We start from the raw sequence: 18,374 nt of genomic DNA, 5'->3' as shown, positions 1-18,374 counted from the left end.
GAGAGAGAGAGAGAGAGAAGAGAGAGAGAGAGAGAGAGAGAGTTATTAATTAATTTAATTGAGTCTGAACTCGACATTTTAATGTTATGTTGTCTCTATGGACAATGACCATCCAAATTTGGTCTAACTAAATTTTGGAGCCTTCGTTGATATCATTCTAAGATATCTAGTGTCATACATTGTTTGATTGGCTATCCTTGTGTTTTCTTAGGTTCTCATCCTAGAGTCAATGTTTTCTAAGTGTCGTCACCTTATGCTTAACATTGTTTGTGTTATCTTATCCAAAGATGGGTGAAAACATAGATTTTCTTGACTTAGCAGCTAGCTTTGTTCACCATGCAACACAAACAAAAGTGAGAGATAAAAGCACTTTCCTTGCATAAAATTTCACTCCAAGAAGACAAATACTTGCACTATAGTGGAGACAACTGCTTCAGGTTGAACAACTACATCATAGTGTAGTGCACTCCTTCATGCTCAATCCAATGCACCCTCCACTTGAGTGCACTCCTTCTACTCAAAGACTTGCGCTCTCTTCAACACATGCATGTGTTTTTCTTATTGCATGTGGGTGCACTCCTAGCAAATAGAGCCCCACTTTACTTCAGTTAACTACACTCAGCGACTTGTTAACAAGTTGCAAGCATGCATGAAAATGATATGCATGTAATCTCCTTATAATCAATCTTGATAATCATTCTTTCACATAATCACTTTCATTGGGTTGTGTGTAATCCTTTCGATCAAGAAGATCTTTGTCGACTTTCATTCCAAGCAAGTTTTGCATGTTGACTATATTTCTTGCCTTTGATATTTTTTCTATTGATCTTACTTTCCTTCTTGTTGTTTCAATTCTTTTTAGTTTCTTTGCTAGCATTTTAGTTCATTCTTTCTTCTACAAGTCTCAAATTGTTTCCATAGGTTGTGACTCTTCACATTCTCTAACTCTCCATATTCTAATCATGATTACAATGGAATCGATAAGGAATTGTAGATATTTCCTATCAAAATTTATATAATTCTATCTTGTTGTTGAACCTTTTCTTCAGAAATTGCAAGATAGAGAGCACGTTTGGAAGCAAAGGCTTGACCGTCAATGAAAATTGTGCCCATAAAGACAATTGCTCCTCAAAAACGCACTCCTTCTACACGAAGAACTATGCCCTCCATGAGTGCGTGAGCACACCTTGAACCCACGAGTGTTTTCCCCTTCATCCCTTCGACATGTTCCCTTGCAGCCTCCTTGTTCCCTTGAGCACATGAGTGGACTTGGAAGGCCTGAAGCTTAACTCCATCGACCCTTTGGTGTGTACCCTTGCATCCTCTTAGCCTCCTTGAGTGCATGAGTGAATCTCAAACATATGAATGACTTCCTTCATGCTTCAATAGTGGTCTCTATGCCTTTGATGAGCTATCTATCTTTCTTGAACACATGAGTGCATCTTGAAGCCCTCTTCTGAACATTTGATCTTCCTTCGTGCTCTGACAATGCACCCTCCTTGTTCTAATGGATATTTCTTGCTTGTACAAGTAACCATTTCCTGTCATTGATAGGATTATTATCTCAACTAAGTTTGACTGCCTTTTGAAAATGATTTGCAAATTTATTTATTGTAATAGATAGAGGATTCCATAAAGCTAATTTTTGTTGCCATGAGTATGCTTCCACATACAGGAGTTCCAACTACTAGTATTATTACTTTATCATCATCTGTTGGCACGATGCCTCTTACTATAGTTGAGTGACCACCAAAGAAGCTTTAGAAGCAAGAATTGAATAAGAAATGGGAGCTACAAAGCCTACCATCCTTATTATTACAAATACAAAGTGATTCATAAGCGAATCTACCAAGGTCACGTGGAAAGATATTAAGGACACATTCATGCAAAAGTAATCCTTTGATTATTTGGAAGACAAGGAAGTATACATTAATATTAGATGGTCCAATATACACGAGATTGCATTTATTTTCCAACTCATACCTTCTACAGAGGTTCAGGTAATTTAATGGATTCTATCACACATGGATGATTTAGATTTGGTGCTTCATAGTGAAAGTGGTGGTCATGTTGCCACCTACTATGGATGGAAAATGTGGACTTATTTAAGATGCTAAAGCCCTATAGAATATGTCAATAAGATTTTACACTAGAATGGTTCATATCGACACAAGTGATATCACCAAGTCTTGGTGTCGAGAGCCTGCTGATTTTTGAAAATCACCCATCTACAGTTTACCCACCTAGGATTCTTAGGGAGGCGTGCCAATACATTATTGTTATGTGTTTTAGGTTGCATGGGTAGAAGAATTCTAAAGTATTTGAAGAGAATTGGATATTTATGCTCAACTTGGTTGTTACTTGTAGAAAAATATTCAATTTTGAATATATACATTCTTTTGAGTTGCAACATCATGTTAGGAAGGCTAAAGAATCTCTAAAAACAAACCAGACACCAGATTTTTATATGTTAGCATATATATTAGATGGGATCTGTGCATAGTATGCATTCCCAAAGATGTATTGGAAATGGACCCTAGATGATAAGTTTCTAGTTTACTTCCACTACAGGGTATTGTCAAAATTGAGTTTCAAAGGGGCATATGATAGATTGGTAGAGAATTTATTCATAGTCATATTTCAAATGATATATTATATTGATCCTCTTTGCATGACTGACTTGGTGAAGGAGTCATTACATGATATCATAGATTGGTTTTCTATGCCAAAAGGAACATATATCAGCTGATTTGGATGTCATATTTCTCCTTAGCTTATGTCATGATATGTGACTAACAAGGTGGTCTTGCAAGAAGTGGCTTATCAATTGAATAAAGAGTTACCAGGAGTTCTTCACAGAAAGAAGAAATCTCCTTGGCCCACATTTCCTTTGAGGATCAGAATATATGAGTTGAAGAGCCATAAGGTGGCAAAAGAAGAAATACAAGAACTATATTGCTTGCACTTTACAGTCAAGGAATTTCATGGGTATGACCTCAGGAGACTGTGCAAGAAAAATTGTGACAGGATTGGCTTCTCTTCGGGATATTCATCAATTACTAATGCAGAAGATTAAAAGGTGAACAACTGGTATGATGCACTAAGAAAGACACATCAAGGAGTTGAATTCTATTATCCCCTAGTTCCACTAGCTAAAGATGTACAGGTACATGAGGCACCACAAGTAACTACTCAAATAATTACTGTAGCTTAGGAAAAGGATCAAGCATGATCCAATGGCACAAAGCAGTAGGAAATAGAAAGTTGATCCATTGAATAAGGGATTTATTGAAGTTGAACAAGAAAAGATAGAATTAAAGGAAAATATGAAACATGAAGAAGAAGAGAAGAGGAAGCAAGATGAATTGCTCAAGAAGAAACAAGAAGAAGAAGAGGAAAGAAGTAAAATGGAGGAAGAACAACAAAGGAAGCCATAGGAGGAGGAAGAAACATAGAGGCCGGAGGAAGAACATATGACTCGGGAAATAGAATAATAATTAGAGGAATATGATGTCATCCAACCCATAGACGATGAACCAGGTTCTCTGCTATAACCTTCTCTCATGGGTGGCCATCTCTCATTCGATGAGATGGGGATCACCGGTCACCAGAAGATAAATTCATGGACGTGCGAAATGTCACATTTGATCAACTAAGGAAGAGGATCATGCAATAAAGGTGAATATTCTTCCCAAATGATCCTTAGAATCTTGCCTTTGTATCCATAGAAAAGGTGATAATTGCAAACACCAAGAGGAATCCCAAAAAATCATAACAACTAATGTTTCTTTTGCTACAACGACACAAGATAACATAGAGTATTTTTTGAATGAGCATGCACAATTGGAGAAAAGAGTAGCTGCAGTAAAGTAACAAGTGGAACATATCGCTATAGAAATCAATGACAACCTTCCACAACTTCAGCACAACATAGTGGAAGTCTACCATACAGAAGGAATTAGGGCTAATGGAGGATATCATGGTGTAGTTGCATGATGAAATGATACTTTTGCATGAAGTAGTGGTTCCCCTTGTTCATATACAAAGAAACAATAATAAGTCTTAGAGCTCCTAAAGGTGAAAACAAAGATGTTGATCAAATCCACAAATAGGCTACCAAGTATCCAAATGTTCCGCAATAGTTGGTTAGAAAGATAGATCGTTGCTGAAGTAGACAGAGTAAAACTAAGACTCCAACATGTAATTACATGCCAATTGGAGAAGATTGAACTGATAATCTTGCTTCTGCAACTAACTACAAAATGGTTTAGAGTCTCTAGAATAGAAACACAAGATGCGTTCAATGGGATTGCTTGGAGAAAATAAGAGGCAACGAAATCATCTTACAAGAGTTGAGGAAGTACATTGAGAAAATGAAGAAAACATTAGAACAAGAGTGCTTGGAGATCACTAAAGATATTATTCTACAATATTCCATTGCATGAGCTACAACTCACATGGAACTATCGAGGCTATGGAATAATGTACAATCAAGTTCCAAATCCATATTGACATAAGCGCTAGAGGTGAAGATGTGGTTTGTAGTCGAATTTTCGGTCAGGATCAAAGCCATTGCTACATAATTAATAAACTGTTTGTCTTATTATAACTTTTGTCTCATATAGTCACCATATTATATGTATTTTGTCTTATGTAATGAGTTTAATGTAATAAATTCCAAGAGACACATGTGGAATGCAAAGGGTGATGTATAGAATGTAAAGGGTTCTATGGAAAGCCTATAGGTCATAGAAGTTGAATAGTCATGAGGAAATCAAAAATCAAATTGTCTTTTATTTATAATAAATTGCTCCTCATAACTAAAGTAGGGGCTTGGATTATTATAGTCTTGCCTTGGTTTTCTCTTATATTTCATAGGAGATAAATCATTCTATGGAGAGGCAATTTGTGGCTTCATGTTCCACTACTAGATCTAATGTTCCACCTATGTAACAATGTACTTTGAATCTTTCATTAATAATTAGAAGGTCTTCAAGCCAGCACTTCTTCATGCACGTGTCATGAATGTATTAAGACTACTATTGATATATTTGTTGTATATGTTGGTGTAATACATACTAAGACTAATGAACTACTTCGTTACTTAGATATGGATATTGTTGAATGAGTGTTGTTATGCTTTTACAATTGTTGTTTATATTGTGAACTAATTTGTAATTATTTTTTCTCTTCCACTCATAGGTCTCCCTTAGGATATTACTATTACTTCCCTAACTAGAAGCTTGTTCCCCTTTACTAATTGTGGAACTTCCTGTGCATTCTACATTTGGTGTCACACAAAGCTTACATACTTGTTTCCCCAAAGAGATGTTTGTGATCTCTTGTGTATTTGTTATAACTAAGGCGTACCTCTAAAAACTTTGTAATGGTGGACACACAATATAGTTGGATGGGACACCTACACCAAACAGTGTGAGGTCTAATTGGGACCTCACATCGGGGACATACCCAGTATGTTGGCGGTACCCAACACTATGAACATGTTACTACTGTTATTCCCATATTATTTATAATGTTTAATGTTTTATTTCATTACACATTCTCTAAATAATGTTCTTACCTATTCCATTTCTACATGTAAAATCAATGATAGATTTTTTTGTGTTACTTAAATCAAGTAGGTTCATTCAACAATTTTTTTTTTTTGTGCTCATTATGTAAATAAGCATGCCTAAATTCATTATATTTCAAAGTTTGATACATATTATTAGTTTTGTAACCATTCTATAATATTTAAACCTTTTTTCCCTTCCAATTCACTCCTTCCCCTTTTGAAGTAATATTATCACTATCATTTAATTTTTACTTTTGCTAACAACTTTCTACCATAAAGGTTGTGGTATAGTATAGTTGAATTTGTGCAAAGACCCTACAAGAAGAGGAAGAGAGAAGAGAACATCATAGAGAACATCAAAGAGCATATAGAGAAAGAAAGACGCAATAGAGAATAGAAGAAAATACACAACAAAGAGAAAATCAGCAAAACAATATAGAGAATATGACAAATGAAGAGCATGAAGACCAAATAAATGCACTAGAAATGACAAGTGTACAAGAAGAAGAAGAGAGAAGAGAATTTCATAGCCAACATCAAAGAGCATATAGAGAAAGACGTAAGTGACAAAGAATAGAAGAATATGCACAACAAATAGGAAATCAACTGAAAATAACTAGAGGAAATGACAACTAAGGAGCATGAAGAACAGAGAAAAACAATAGAAGTGACAACCAAAGAACATGATGAACAGAGAAAGGAACTAAAAATAACAAGTGCACAAGAAAAATAAGAAAGAATGAAACGTTATAGAATATCAGAGAGCATATTGACAAAGAAAGGGACATCAAAGACTAGAAGAAAATGCACAACAAAGAGAAAATCAACAAAAAAAATCTATAAGAAATTACAACTAAAGAGCATGAAAAATGTACAAAGGAACTAGAAATGACAACCAAAAAAGAGTAGGAAAAGAGAGGAGCATGTCAAAGAGAATACCAGAGAGATTATTGACAAAGAAATACACAACAAAGAATAGAAGAAAATTCACAACAAAGAATTCATGAGCACATCAACAATGCTTCATGAAGCCATCACATCAACTCTAGAGGACACAAGTTTTTATGTGGAAACCTTTATGGGAGAAAACCAAAAATTATTGTTGTTCTTCTTCTTCTTCAATTCATTGCATATATTTGCAAGAAATGACCTACTCTAGGAACCCACCCCCATGATATACAAATAACTACTTGTGGTAGGCTACAACTTGGTTGAGGCACCAACCTTGAAAATGTGCAAGAAACTACTCACTATATTATACAAGGTGTTTGAAGCACTAACGTCAAAGATATATTTTTAAAGAGTGTGAAAACAAATTTATAATGATACAAAAAGGGCTATTCATTTAATGAAATTTATAACCATTGCAACAAAACCTCACGATAAAATAAAACAACCTAGAAAACCTACAAGAATAATGTTGTTGAGAATCAAACTTATGTTCTTTTGTATAATTGTTGTAAAATGACTTTTAACTAGAACCCATGAATATATAACCAAGTTGAGGAGTTAAGCATCTTTACCTTTAAGAGTGTTGTTGACACATTATAGAAGAAAAGTCATGTAAATTGATAGCAATGTAAAGTCAGTAATCTTTGAACGATAGATGGAGGTAAATTACACATTGAGCTTCCAGCTATAGCGTTAATCATTTGAGAAAGGTGGAGAGATGTTGAAAAAAGAGTAAAACCGTGGTGCAAACTGACATAGTTAAGGAGAAATTAAAAATGAGAAACATAATCGAGGTGTGGAACCCAAAGCAACAATATTAAAACGAGCCCAAAACCCTAATTGTATAATTACCATCACTTTTTATGTAAGGCACGTGAATCGTTGGATCCATTACCACAATACGGTAAACATGGCCACAGGAATGTGTTTCTTGGCCGACTGACTGAGAACACCCTTGAAGCTTAATTATAACATAAATAATTGAAGAACCATACTTTAATAAAAATAAAAATACATTGAATATGTGATGGTAGGAAAAATCCAATAAGTTAATATGTTAAATATACTATGTTACAACAAAAACATGGAATTACCACAACAAATAAAGTTATGTAGACATGTTGTAGATCAATTATAGAATAAATTTGAATATTTTGATTGTTTGACCAGAGGTTCATCTTAATTTTAGATAAAATATATCATCACTACTTATGATCACTTTGAAGGTCAAATTATATATATATATAATATATCTATATATATATATATATATATATATATATATATATATATATATATAAGATATATATATAATATATATATATATATATATTCACATGACTATTATAACTACAAATAAATCTATATTCATATCTTTTTAAAGAGTGTTAGAAAACAAATATATAATTGTAAACAAAGGCTTATTCATTTAAATATGAGAAACATGAATAAACAACTAAGGAATAACCAAAGTTTAAATTTGGAATATATGGATATAAACCTAAATGAATAAGTTGTGGGAAAAGAAATAATAATGCCACAAGACTTTCATAAAGGAATTCAAAGATCTTTAGTAAACAAAAGAGTGGAGGACATTATATTGTACAATGGAATGCTTACTAAACAAAGTGATATTATTACTATTAAAAGAAAATATTATTAGAAGTGAGGATATTTACTATTCTCCTGTGCTATGAACGAGGAATAAAGTAGCATTCCTTGTTTCATCTCCTTATAAATGACCTACTAACAAGAAAACAAAAGATCCTATTTGGTCATACTTTGAATACCATCAAGAAAATATAAATTAGGAAAAGTTGTTAGTAAATATATCATTCTCCTTAGGTTTGATAAGGTAGTTAAAATGTAAAGGATTTGATTTATTAGAGGTCCTATCAAATGAATTATAAATTAAAATGGCTCAAAACACATGCTTCAACATTTGTTCTATTGCCTCAAAAGATGCTGAATATATACAATTTTCCTTCTCTAAATATCAACAATAATAAGGTTAGGTAACATCATTTTTCCAATGTAACCAAGAAATAATGAATTTTGTTGATTACACTAGTTTTATGAAAAAAATTAATTATAAGTAAAGTTAATACCTGAGAAAACATAACGCCATTTGAAACATTCTTACAATATTGGAGTTTTAGATTTCATTATTGAAACAACTTTTAATCATGAACAAATGACTTTTGGTTCACTAAAATGGTTGTAGGTACACCTTCCTATAGAGTTATATGTGAGGTATGACAATGGAATTTTACTCATTTTTAGTTAACTAGTTGCAGAATCATGTGATGCTTCATTCATATGCAACTTGTGAAAAATATCATCAACTATTAAATTTTTATTATCAGAAGGAAATAGATGACATGGATTCTTTTCATATTCATTCTTAGGGTTTTTGTTGGCATTATGAGATAAGTGTTGTCCTTGATGGCAAACCACACTGATGACAAATCATAGTGCAGAAGGTCAGCAGCAAGGAATTGATGATCAGACTATAAGAAGAAGAGAAAATTCATATGCGCAGGTTCATTAAGCCCAAGTCGCGTATACACGCTAGTTCGCTATATACCAAGTCGCGTATACGCAGGTTCGCTATATACCAAGTAGGGTATACACGCAGGTTCATGAACGGAAAAGAGCATATGTGTCGGAAAGTTTACTTTTGGTCCATGGTAGTTAGTCCTCAGTACTTGAGCCTATGTTTTTGGACCAAAGTAACTCGACAGACATGTTGATCCCTAGTATTGAGTTGATGGTATTGTTTTACTATGGTTTTGGACCGTGGTATTATGAAAGGCCTAAACCTATATAAGGAGAAGATCACTAGGCCAAAGTGGGTGAGTGAGTAATGAATATCTGATGAAGTGTGAAATCCAAATGCTGGTTATGGGTTGGTGATCTGAACCATGGTTTCACTCATGTGGAGGATGATGAACTATAGAACGGGATCTCAAGGCTTGGAATGATTATCTTCATATGGTTTGACTGTGAATAGACTAGATCTATTGACGCATGTTTATTATTATGATCTAGGTATGTTTTGATGTCTGAAATAGCTGCAGAATTATAAGTTAAGATTTGCAGATCTGTACGCAAGTTGTCTTTGGCAAAAGAGCGTATACACGCAGGTTGGGTTTGTCCAAGTAGCGTATACAATGTGAAGTATGATATTTGAAGATGAAGTTGGATTTGGTTATTGTTATGTTGTCTATGTTGTTGACATGGTTTCAGTGATTCAGTATTGGGTGATTCAGAGATTGATGATGCAGGTTGTTTTATGGATCCAGTATGAAAATGTATGAAACGTGGTCCCGGGAAGATCGTAGAGTTCAATAGGCTGGCACCTACGTACTAGTAAACATATCAGCCAGTACAAGAGCCAGGGGTTTTTAGCTCCCTTCCAGGAGCAGCTGGAGAACGAGTAAAGGTTGGAGCATTCTGTAGGCAGGCACCTACGTACTAGTAAATGGATCGGCTAGTACAAGAGCTAAGAGGGTTGTAGCCCTCTGCAGGTTGTAGCCTGCGTGCTGGTAAAGGACTGCACCAGTACATTGTAAAAGAAGTTTCTTATTAAAGGAAGATAGAAACAAATTGCAGCAGGTGGTTTTCACCCACATTGGGTTCCCACCTTATATCATGGTGTTCATGTGTGTGCCTTATGTGTGATGATCTGTTCTATTATACTGCGCCTGTTTACTGTTAATATGGTTAATAATGTTCTGATGCATTTACTGAAGATAAGCTAACTGAATCATAAGATTACTGTATGTACGCTAGTTTCCCTTAACGAAGTCGCGTATATACGCTGATATCCTTAACTAAAGCTGCGTGTATGAATCTGAGTATGAAATTGAAAAGTTTTATCTGATCTAAGAATACTGATTCACCCCCCCTCTCAGTATTATTTCCAACAATTGGTATCAGAGCAAGTTCTTTGATAGAAGCTTGATCGCTTGAAGGAGATCCGTGGAACAATGGGAAAGAAGCTTAAGAAGAAAGCTCATAAGAAGAAGAAGACATCTCAGAAGGACTATGACAATGGGAGAATCGATTGGGGATTAGGTATAAGAAGCTCTTCAGATTCAGAATCAGACTCAGAATCATTATCAGGTATGAATGTGTTATCCTCTGATGTTCCAGCTATATTTCCTTGTGAAAGAGATGGAAGTGATAGTGAAACTACTGAACTAGCTTTTATGGGTGAGCAAGAAAAGTATCAAATAGAGGCAGTATTTAGAAGGCTTACAGACAAAATTAAAGATCAACAAGATCTATTGAACAAAAGGGAATGTGCTTTGAAAGAAGAAGTTACCAAACTAAAAGCTCAATCAGAGGAAGGAAACAAGGTAAGAAAGTTACTCAAGGACAGGGAAAATCAATGTCAAAAGTTGCAGGGTGAAGTGACATCATTAAGAGATGAAGTCAACAAAAGAAGCACAACCATCAAGAAACTCAGAGATAGATCCAGTTACTATGAAAGTCTTGAAGCCACGATCCGCTCGCTAAAGAAAGATCTTGAAGAATCAAAGAAGCAGAATAAAGATCTACTCCAAGCTATTGAAAAATAGGTAAACGAAGATATCAGCTTAAAATCTCAACTAGAATGTGCCTCCCGAGTTCGTCAAATGCAGCAGGATCTGAATGAAGAACAAGAAAAGGAGATTCTCAAACTAAGGAAACAAATGGAAGAAGGAAGGAAAGCTGAAGAAGATTTGAAAAAGCAATCTCTTGAAAAGGAAGAACAGCTTCAGGTTGAGGTAAATATCTTGAAAGGTAAACTAGAAGAAAAGGATAAGCTTTTACGATTTCAAGATAGTTCTAAAGTCTTGGATGATATTCTTAGTAGTCAAAGGTCTCCTACTATAAAGACTGGTCTTGGTTTCCATGAATCTGTTGAAGGTGAATCTAGTTCACAAGGTGAGGCAAGGAACTTTAAAGAGAAATCTAAAATGATCATCAAGGAAATAAGAGGTCAACCCCATCAACATTCAAGGAAAGAGATTCCTCATAGAAAATCTTTCACTCTTCCTATGAATAATGTTGAATGTTATGTATGTCATAACCTTGGACATGTTGCAGCTAGATGTAGAAGAAGAAGAGTTCAAGACCATCATACAAAAAGATCATCACATTCAAGGTACTTTAATGGATATTGCTTTGCTTGCAATATGTTTGGTCACAAAGCTGCTGATTGCTACAGGAGAAATATGAAACATGTAAGATGTTATGCATGTAACAAGCTTCGACATATAGCAAAGGAATGCAGGAACAAAGCACGGACTTCACACCAAAAGGAGAAAACAACATCACACCTGAAGATATGGAAGAAGAAGGAAGTACAGACAAAAAGATGTGGCACAGCACAAAATACTCAGGTTCAGCACAACACATACATAATAAACTCAGAGGGAGCTGAAGGTGTAAAACTTCAGTGTCCTGAAACTCATACGCAAGTTTCATAAATGGAAGTCGCGTATATACGCGAGTTATACACTGAAAAATCGCGTATATGTCAGTCTGTGGAAAAGCAGTGGGGACAGGCTCAGAAAAGGGGTCTGATATGATTCAATCCAGTATCTGCTCTATTGGTTAACAGTTACAATCTGCTGAGAATGTCTTGAAATGTCTTGATACTTGTAAGATGCTAGAAGTGTTTTAATCCTAACTTGATGATGATGATGTCTTGATGCTTACTACTGATGTATGCATGTTCAGATCTAACAGCAAACAGATGGCACGGGTTGAGGGGGAGAATATGCCCTTAATATTGCATTGTTGGCATTATGGTTGATAGTCCTTGGTGATGATGCTTATATGGCTAAATGATATATCTTGCTATGATATGGTTATGAGTTGTCCATGATATGATTCTTGTGGTTACATAGTTGATGTTCAGATCAGATATGATTCTTGTGCTTACATAGTGATCTTCATAAGGATAAGGAGAAGTACAAAGCTTGAATACACATCTTCCTCACTTGATGATGAGTCACTCTTATGCTATTGTCATCATATGCATAAAGATCATATAGTTATGATGCAGGCACTCATGTGGATAAGAATTGTTGCTGTTGATGATATCAAGAAGTTTTGTCAAAAGAGCTTGAGCTCAAGATACATAGTGCTGATACATGGATGACTACTCAAAAGTTGCCTTGTTGGAGACATGATGATGAGTTCTTATCTATATGATGATAGGATTGATGCAGATGTTCCCAAGTAATGATACTTGGAGCATGTAGATCTTGACGTTGATGTAATGACTATAGTGGTGTCACATATAATGTGAATGATTTCATGATGATGTTTAAAAGGAGGAGTTGACTTCTATGTTCCGACATACATTGTTGTAGGACATTTATAGGTTGCTGATATGGAAATAGTTGTACGCGAGTTTCATAAGGCCTATCCGCGTATATACGCTTGTTTATGTGGATGCAGACGCGTATATGGAGTTTTGAAGGAAATCAGCAAGGACAAATGTTGGTTGCAGAGAGTCTGATATGGGTCTGACAGAGACCATCTGGCACAGGTTCAGGGGGAGCTGATAATCTTCCAATGACGCATTGTTGGCATTATCTTAGAAGCTTTTGGTTCTAGTTCACATTTGTTGTTGGTTTCAGGTGGAACAAAGGCGAAAGGAGAACAGAAGGATCTCTTGGTTGCTGCTCTGAATGGTGATTGACAGATGCTGCCAATATCAGTTATTGGTGACATTCATAAGTCTTGCTCTAGATATTTCGTCTCTATGACATATATCTCTTTTGTGGTATCTCTTTCATGGTGTCAAGGTCATGTAACGGCCTATTTTTGTTTCCCCACTATGCCTGGGATGATTGATGCAATGTGATTGGTTGTCATATGTAAACTTTTGATGTATCCCCACTTGGTTGGGTGGATGAGTCAATTTTTTTTTGTATATCCTCACTTAGTTGAGAGATGGATGGATATATGAGTCTTTGGTGATAGGAAGGTCTTTTATAATGTATAGAGTTATGTTCTTCTTGAAGAACATATTTTGCAGATCTTGTCTATAGTCAGGAAAAGCATGAACAACACACTTCAGCAGTACAGAGACTCGACATGTACTCAAGGGGAGCATGGACAGATTGGTACACTTTGGCATATACAAAGGGGGAGATCATTCAGAGATTTTAACAGATACTCAGGGGGAGTATGGACAATGAAATGTTCAGCAAAGGAAGAGAACATCTTGGTCCACCCTTTTCCCTTGATGTCAAAGGGGGAGAGTGATTTGGTGTTATTTCCATCAAGTCCAAAGGGGGAGATTGTTGGCATTATGATGCATGTATTGTACTTGATGGCAACCCTCTCATAGAAGAACATCTCACTTATGTATAACTGGATGAATCTTCAGAAGAGATATCAGATGTGATTGATGGAGGACAGCTCAAAGGAATCAGATGATAGCTCTAAGTATAACAAGTTAGCTTTGCCATCAAGTCCAAAGGGGGAGACTGTTGGCATTATGAGATAAGTGTTGTCCTTGATGGCAAACCACACTGATGACAAATCATAGTGCAGAAGGTCAGCAGCAAGGAATTGATGATCAGACTATAAGAAGAAGAGAAAATTCATATGCGCAGGTTCATTAATCCCAAGTCGCGTATACACGCTAGTTCGCTATATACCAAGTCGCGTATACGCAGGTTCGCTATATACCAAGTAGGGTATACACGCAGGTTCATGAACGGAAAAGAGCGTACGTGTCGGAAAGTTTACTTTTGGTCCATGGTAGTTAGTCCTCGGTACTTGAGCCTATGTTTTTGGACCAAAGTATCTCGACAGACGTGTTGATCCCTAGTATTGAGTTGATGGTATTGTTTTACTATGGTTTTGGACCATGGTATTATGAAAGGCCTAAACCTATATAAGGAGAAGATCATTAGGCCAAAGTGGGTGAGCGAGTAATGAATATCTGATGAAGTGTGAAATCCAAATGCTGGTTATGGGTTGGTTATCTGAACCATGGTTTCACTCATGTGGAGGATGATGAACTATAGAACGGGATCTCAAGGCTTGGAATGATTATCTTCATATGGTTTGACTATGAATAGACTAGATCTATTGATGCGTGTTTATTATTATGATCTGGGTATGTTTTGATGTCTAAAATAGCTACGGAATTATAAGTTAAGATTTGTAGATCTGTACGCAGGTTGTCTTTGGCAAAAGAGCGTATACACACAGGTTGGGTTTGTCCAAGTAGCGTATACAATGTGAAGTATGATATTTGTAGATGAAGTTGGATCTGGTTATTGTTATGTTGTCTATGTTGTTGACAGGGTTTCAGTGATTCAGTATTGGGTGATTCAGAGATTGATGATGCAGGTTGTTTTATGGATCCAGTATGAAAATGTATGAAACATGGTCCCGGGAAGATCGTAGAGTTCAATAGGCTGGCGCCTACGTACTGGTAAACATATCAGCCAGTACAAGAGCCAGGGGGTTGTAACTCCCTTCCAGGAGCAGTTGGAGAACGAGTAAAGGTTGGAGCATTCTGTAGGCAGGCACCTACGTACTAGTAAATGGATCGGCTAGTACAAGAGCTAAGAGGGTTGTAGCCCTCTGCAGGTTGTAGCCTGCGTGCTGGTAAAGGACTGCACCAGTACATTGTAAAAGAAGTTTCTTACTAAAGGAAGATAGAAACAAATTGCAGCAGGTGGTTTTCACCCACATTGGGTTTCCACCTTATATCATGGTGTTCATGTGTGTGCCTTATGTGTGATGATCTGTTCTGTTATACTGCACATGTTTACTATTAATATGGTTAATAATGTTCTGATGCATTTACTGAAGATAAGCTAACTGAATCATAAGATTACTGCATGTACGCTAGTTGCCCTTAACGAAGTCGCGTATATACGCTGATATCCTTAACTAAAGCTGCGTGTATGAATCTGAGTATGAAATTGAAAAGTTTTATCTGATCTGATAATACTGATTCACCCCCCCCCCTCTCAGTATTATTTCCAACAGTTTTCAATTCCATCCTTTTTATCAAGGCATTATGTTAATAAGTTTCCATAGATAAACTATTATATAAGAGTTTATATGCATTGACATCAAATATATATGCACATTTATGATAAATAGGAGAAATCAAATCAATATTTTAAGATGCAACATTAAATGTCAAGATATAAAAATTCTCATAGATAACATAAAAAATATATGCTCTTCCATTATTCCTATTCGGTGTATATTTATGCCTAACAAGGTATAAAACCTATTCATAATCAGATTGATAACTAATTTCTATAAAAACAAAGACGATTTAATTCTATAAAAAATTTGCAAGGCTATTTTTTAGAAATAATTTCCTAAGATATTCCTTCATGATAATCAACAATGTCTTCCTCTCCCATTTTCACTTTTTTGCACTTGCTTCATTGTTGTAAAAATCCTTGGAAGAAGAAGTATTATAAATCAGTATCCTTGGAACTATATGTAGAATTATCTAATAGAATAGATTCTAACCATTATCCAAATGTATGTTAATTGTCGTCAATAGGAGACTTTCGGCTTACCAAAAGGGTAGCACGTATGTCTTCATCTTGCTTGCAAAGTAATATGTGAGGCATTAAATTGGAGTTTTCCTCCAATTTCCTTAATGTGTTTATAGAATCATGTGATGTCTAACTCACATGAAATATATGAATAATATCATCATCTATTGAATTTTTATCATCATAATGAAATACCTAATATGTGTCTTTTTCATACCTTTCTTTAGGGTTTTCAATTTTATCCTCATTAGTAAGGCAGGATGTTATGATTTTTCATATAAAATGTTTATTAGATAATAATTCATTTTCATTGGCATCCAATAGCTATTCAAATTTATGATTAATGCAAGAAATCATATAATTACTATAAACTACATCACTAAATGTCAAAGTATGAAAATCTCCAGTGATAGATTCATCAATTGTGTTTTTCCTCAAAACCTACTCACATGGGTGTATTTTTATGCCTAACAAGGTTTAAATCATATTCATTAGAAGTATAATGATTAATTTCTGGAACAAAAGGAATATTCTACTCTTGAAATTTTGCAAGGATTCTTTTAGAAATATTGTCCTTGGACATTTCTTTTCAATAATCGATAATGTATTCTTCACCCCTTGACTCTCTGTTTCAAATTTTATGTAGTTTTACCTGAGTGTGCACCTACTTCATTCTGTATTTTGATAAATAGGACTATGAAATGGTTTGTTATGATTTTCACAAGGTAATAACAAAATAGGTCTATCATGCTTAAAATATGTAAAATAAAGAAAATAACCTTTTAAATAGACAACAAATAAAAGAAGAGGACTAAGAAATAAAATTAAAGATTTTGAAGCAAATGATTCAACATATACTTGACCATTTTGCAGTAAGCTAAATATTTTCTTGTAATAAATTATACACGTTTTCATAAGATCTTATTCATGGTTAGGTTATAGAACTATTAGTATTTTCCACTTACAATGGAAAATAAATCTTTCACTTTAATCCTTGACAACACTACTAAAACATATGTTGTTCTTCAGGTTGATCTTGGTTAAGATATTCCCTTACAAATTTAATAAGAAGAAAGTGTATTAAATATATATAAATGAAATTATCACATACATGAAAACAATAAACTCATCATGTAAATCTAATAACTTAGAATGACAACCATGACCTTTTTAAAATTTGATGTGGGATAGTATTTATCATAGTAGATAGGTGATAAAACACATATGAGCTAGATTAGATTAATATATTATTTTTCAACCATATTAATGCTTTTAGGGTGGAAGATTTAGAGGAATTAGCAGAATGGAGGAAGATGGAAGAGTAGAGGAGATAGGAAGAACAATGTTTCTCATGCCCTAGACGAAATTTCAAACTGGTTCTAAATCATTGTACCTGGATTCCATAGAGGATGGAGTCCACTTCTAGTGAGTCACCATCACATATTTTTTGTATTTTATCGCATAATACTAAGCTTGGCACTGATACGCGACCAAGAGACATCAATTGGAAGTGGCTGAGCTAGTATTTCCCCAAACTCAAGTATGATAGTTTTTTGTCTTGATAGGTTGTCTAGTTGACTCTACCCTATTTTGTCTTATATGTGTATGAGTGTATTGTAATATTATTGGTAATTAATTTGTAAGTGGAATTCCAAGTGTCAATCTTGGAATGTGAAAAGACACAATGTGATGTAATGAGTTATTTTGTAACGAAGTTGAAGAGTCATGACAGAAGTCCAAGAGTCACAAAGGCAAGTTGAAGAGTCACCCCCTCTTGTTATAAATATAACCTCATAACTCATGTAAAGGGATTTTGGGAGCCAAGAATTTGGCTAGGCTTAGGCTTAAAATTAGGAGCTTGTGATTTTGTTAAAGCCTTGGCTTCTCCGTAGCATAGAGGGAGTAAATTTCTTTGGAGGAGCAGGTGATGTTGACCTCACATTCCACTTTTGGGGATAGTGGTTCATCAATGGTGCACGTATGATTACAACTTTCACTTACTAGAAAGCTCAGACCTGACATGTTTTCATGCATATGTTGTAAATTCAACATGACTATTCTCGTTAAGTTTGTAATATATTTTATTTAACTTATTCTTATGCTTATAAACTATTTTGTTTGCATTAGTAAAAATCTTGTTGAATGTGTGTTGTTGTTTAATTCATCATTGTTAACTTGTGAGCTATTTTGCTTATTAGTTTGTGGTGTCATTTATGCTCGTGTGTTCCTTTCAAGATATATACTGTTATAGGGTTTTAGGTGGCTCACTCATTTTTCCTTTTGTGTGGCAGAACCTTCAT

Source organism: Pinus tabuliformis, chromosome 1_2 (genome assembly GCF_031772625.1).
Source record: "Pinus tabuliformis cultivar Carrire ecotype Pingquan chromosome 1_2, CPIR1, whole genome shotgun sequence".
Lineage (NCBI taxonomy): Eukaryota > Viridiplantae > Streptophyta > Pinopsida > Pinales > Pinaceae > Pinus > Pinus tabuliformis.
Note: the sequence above shows the minus strand (reverse complement) of the source record.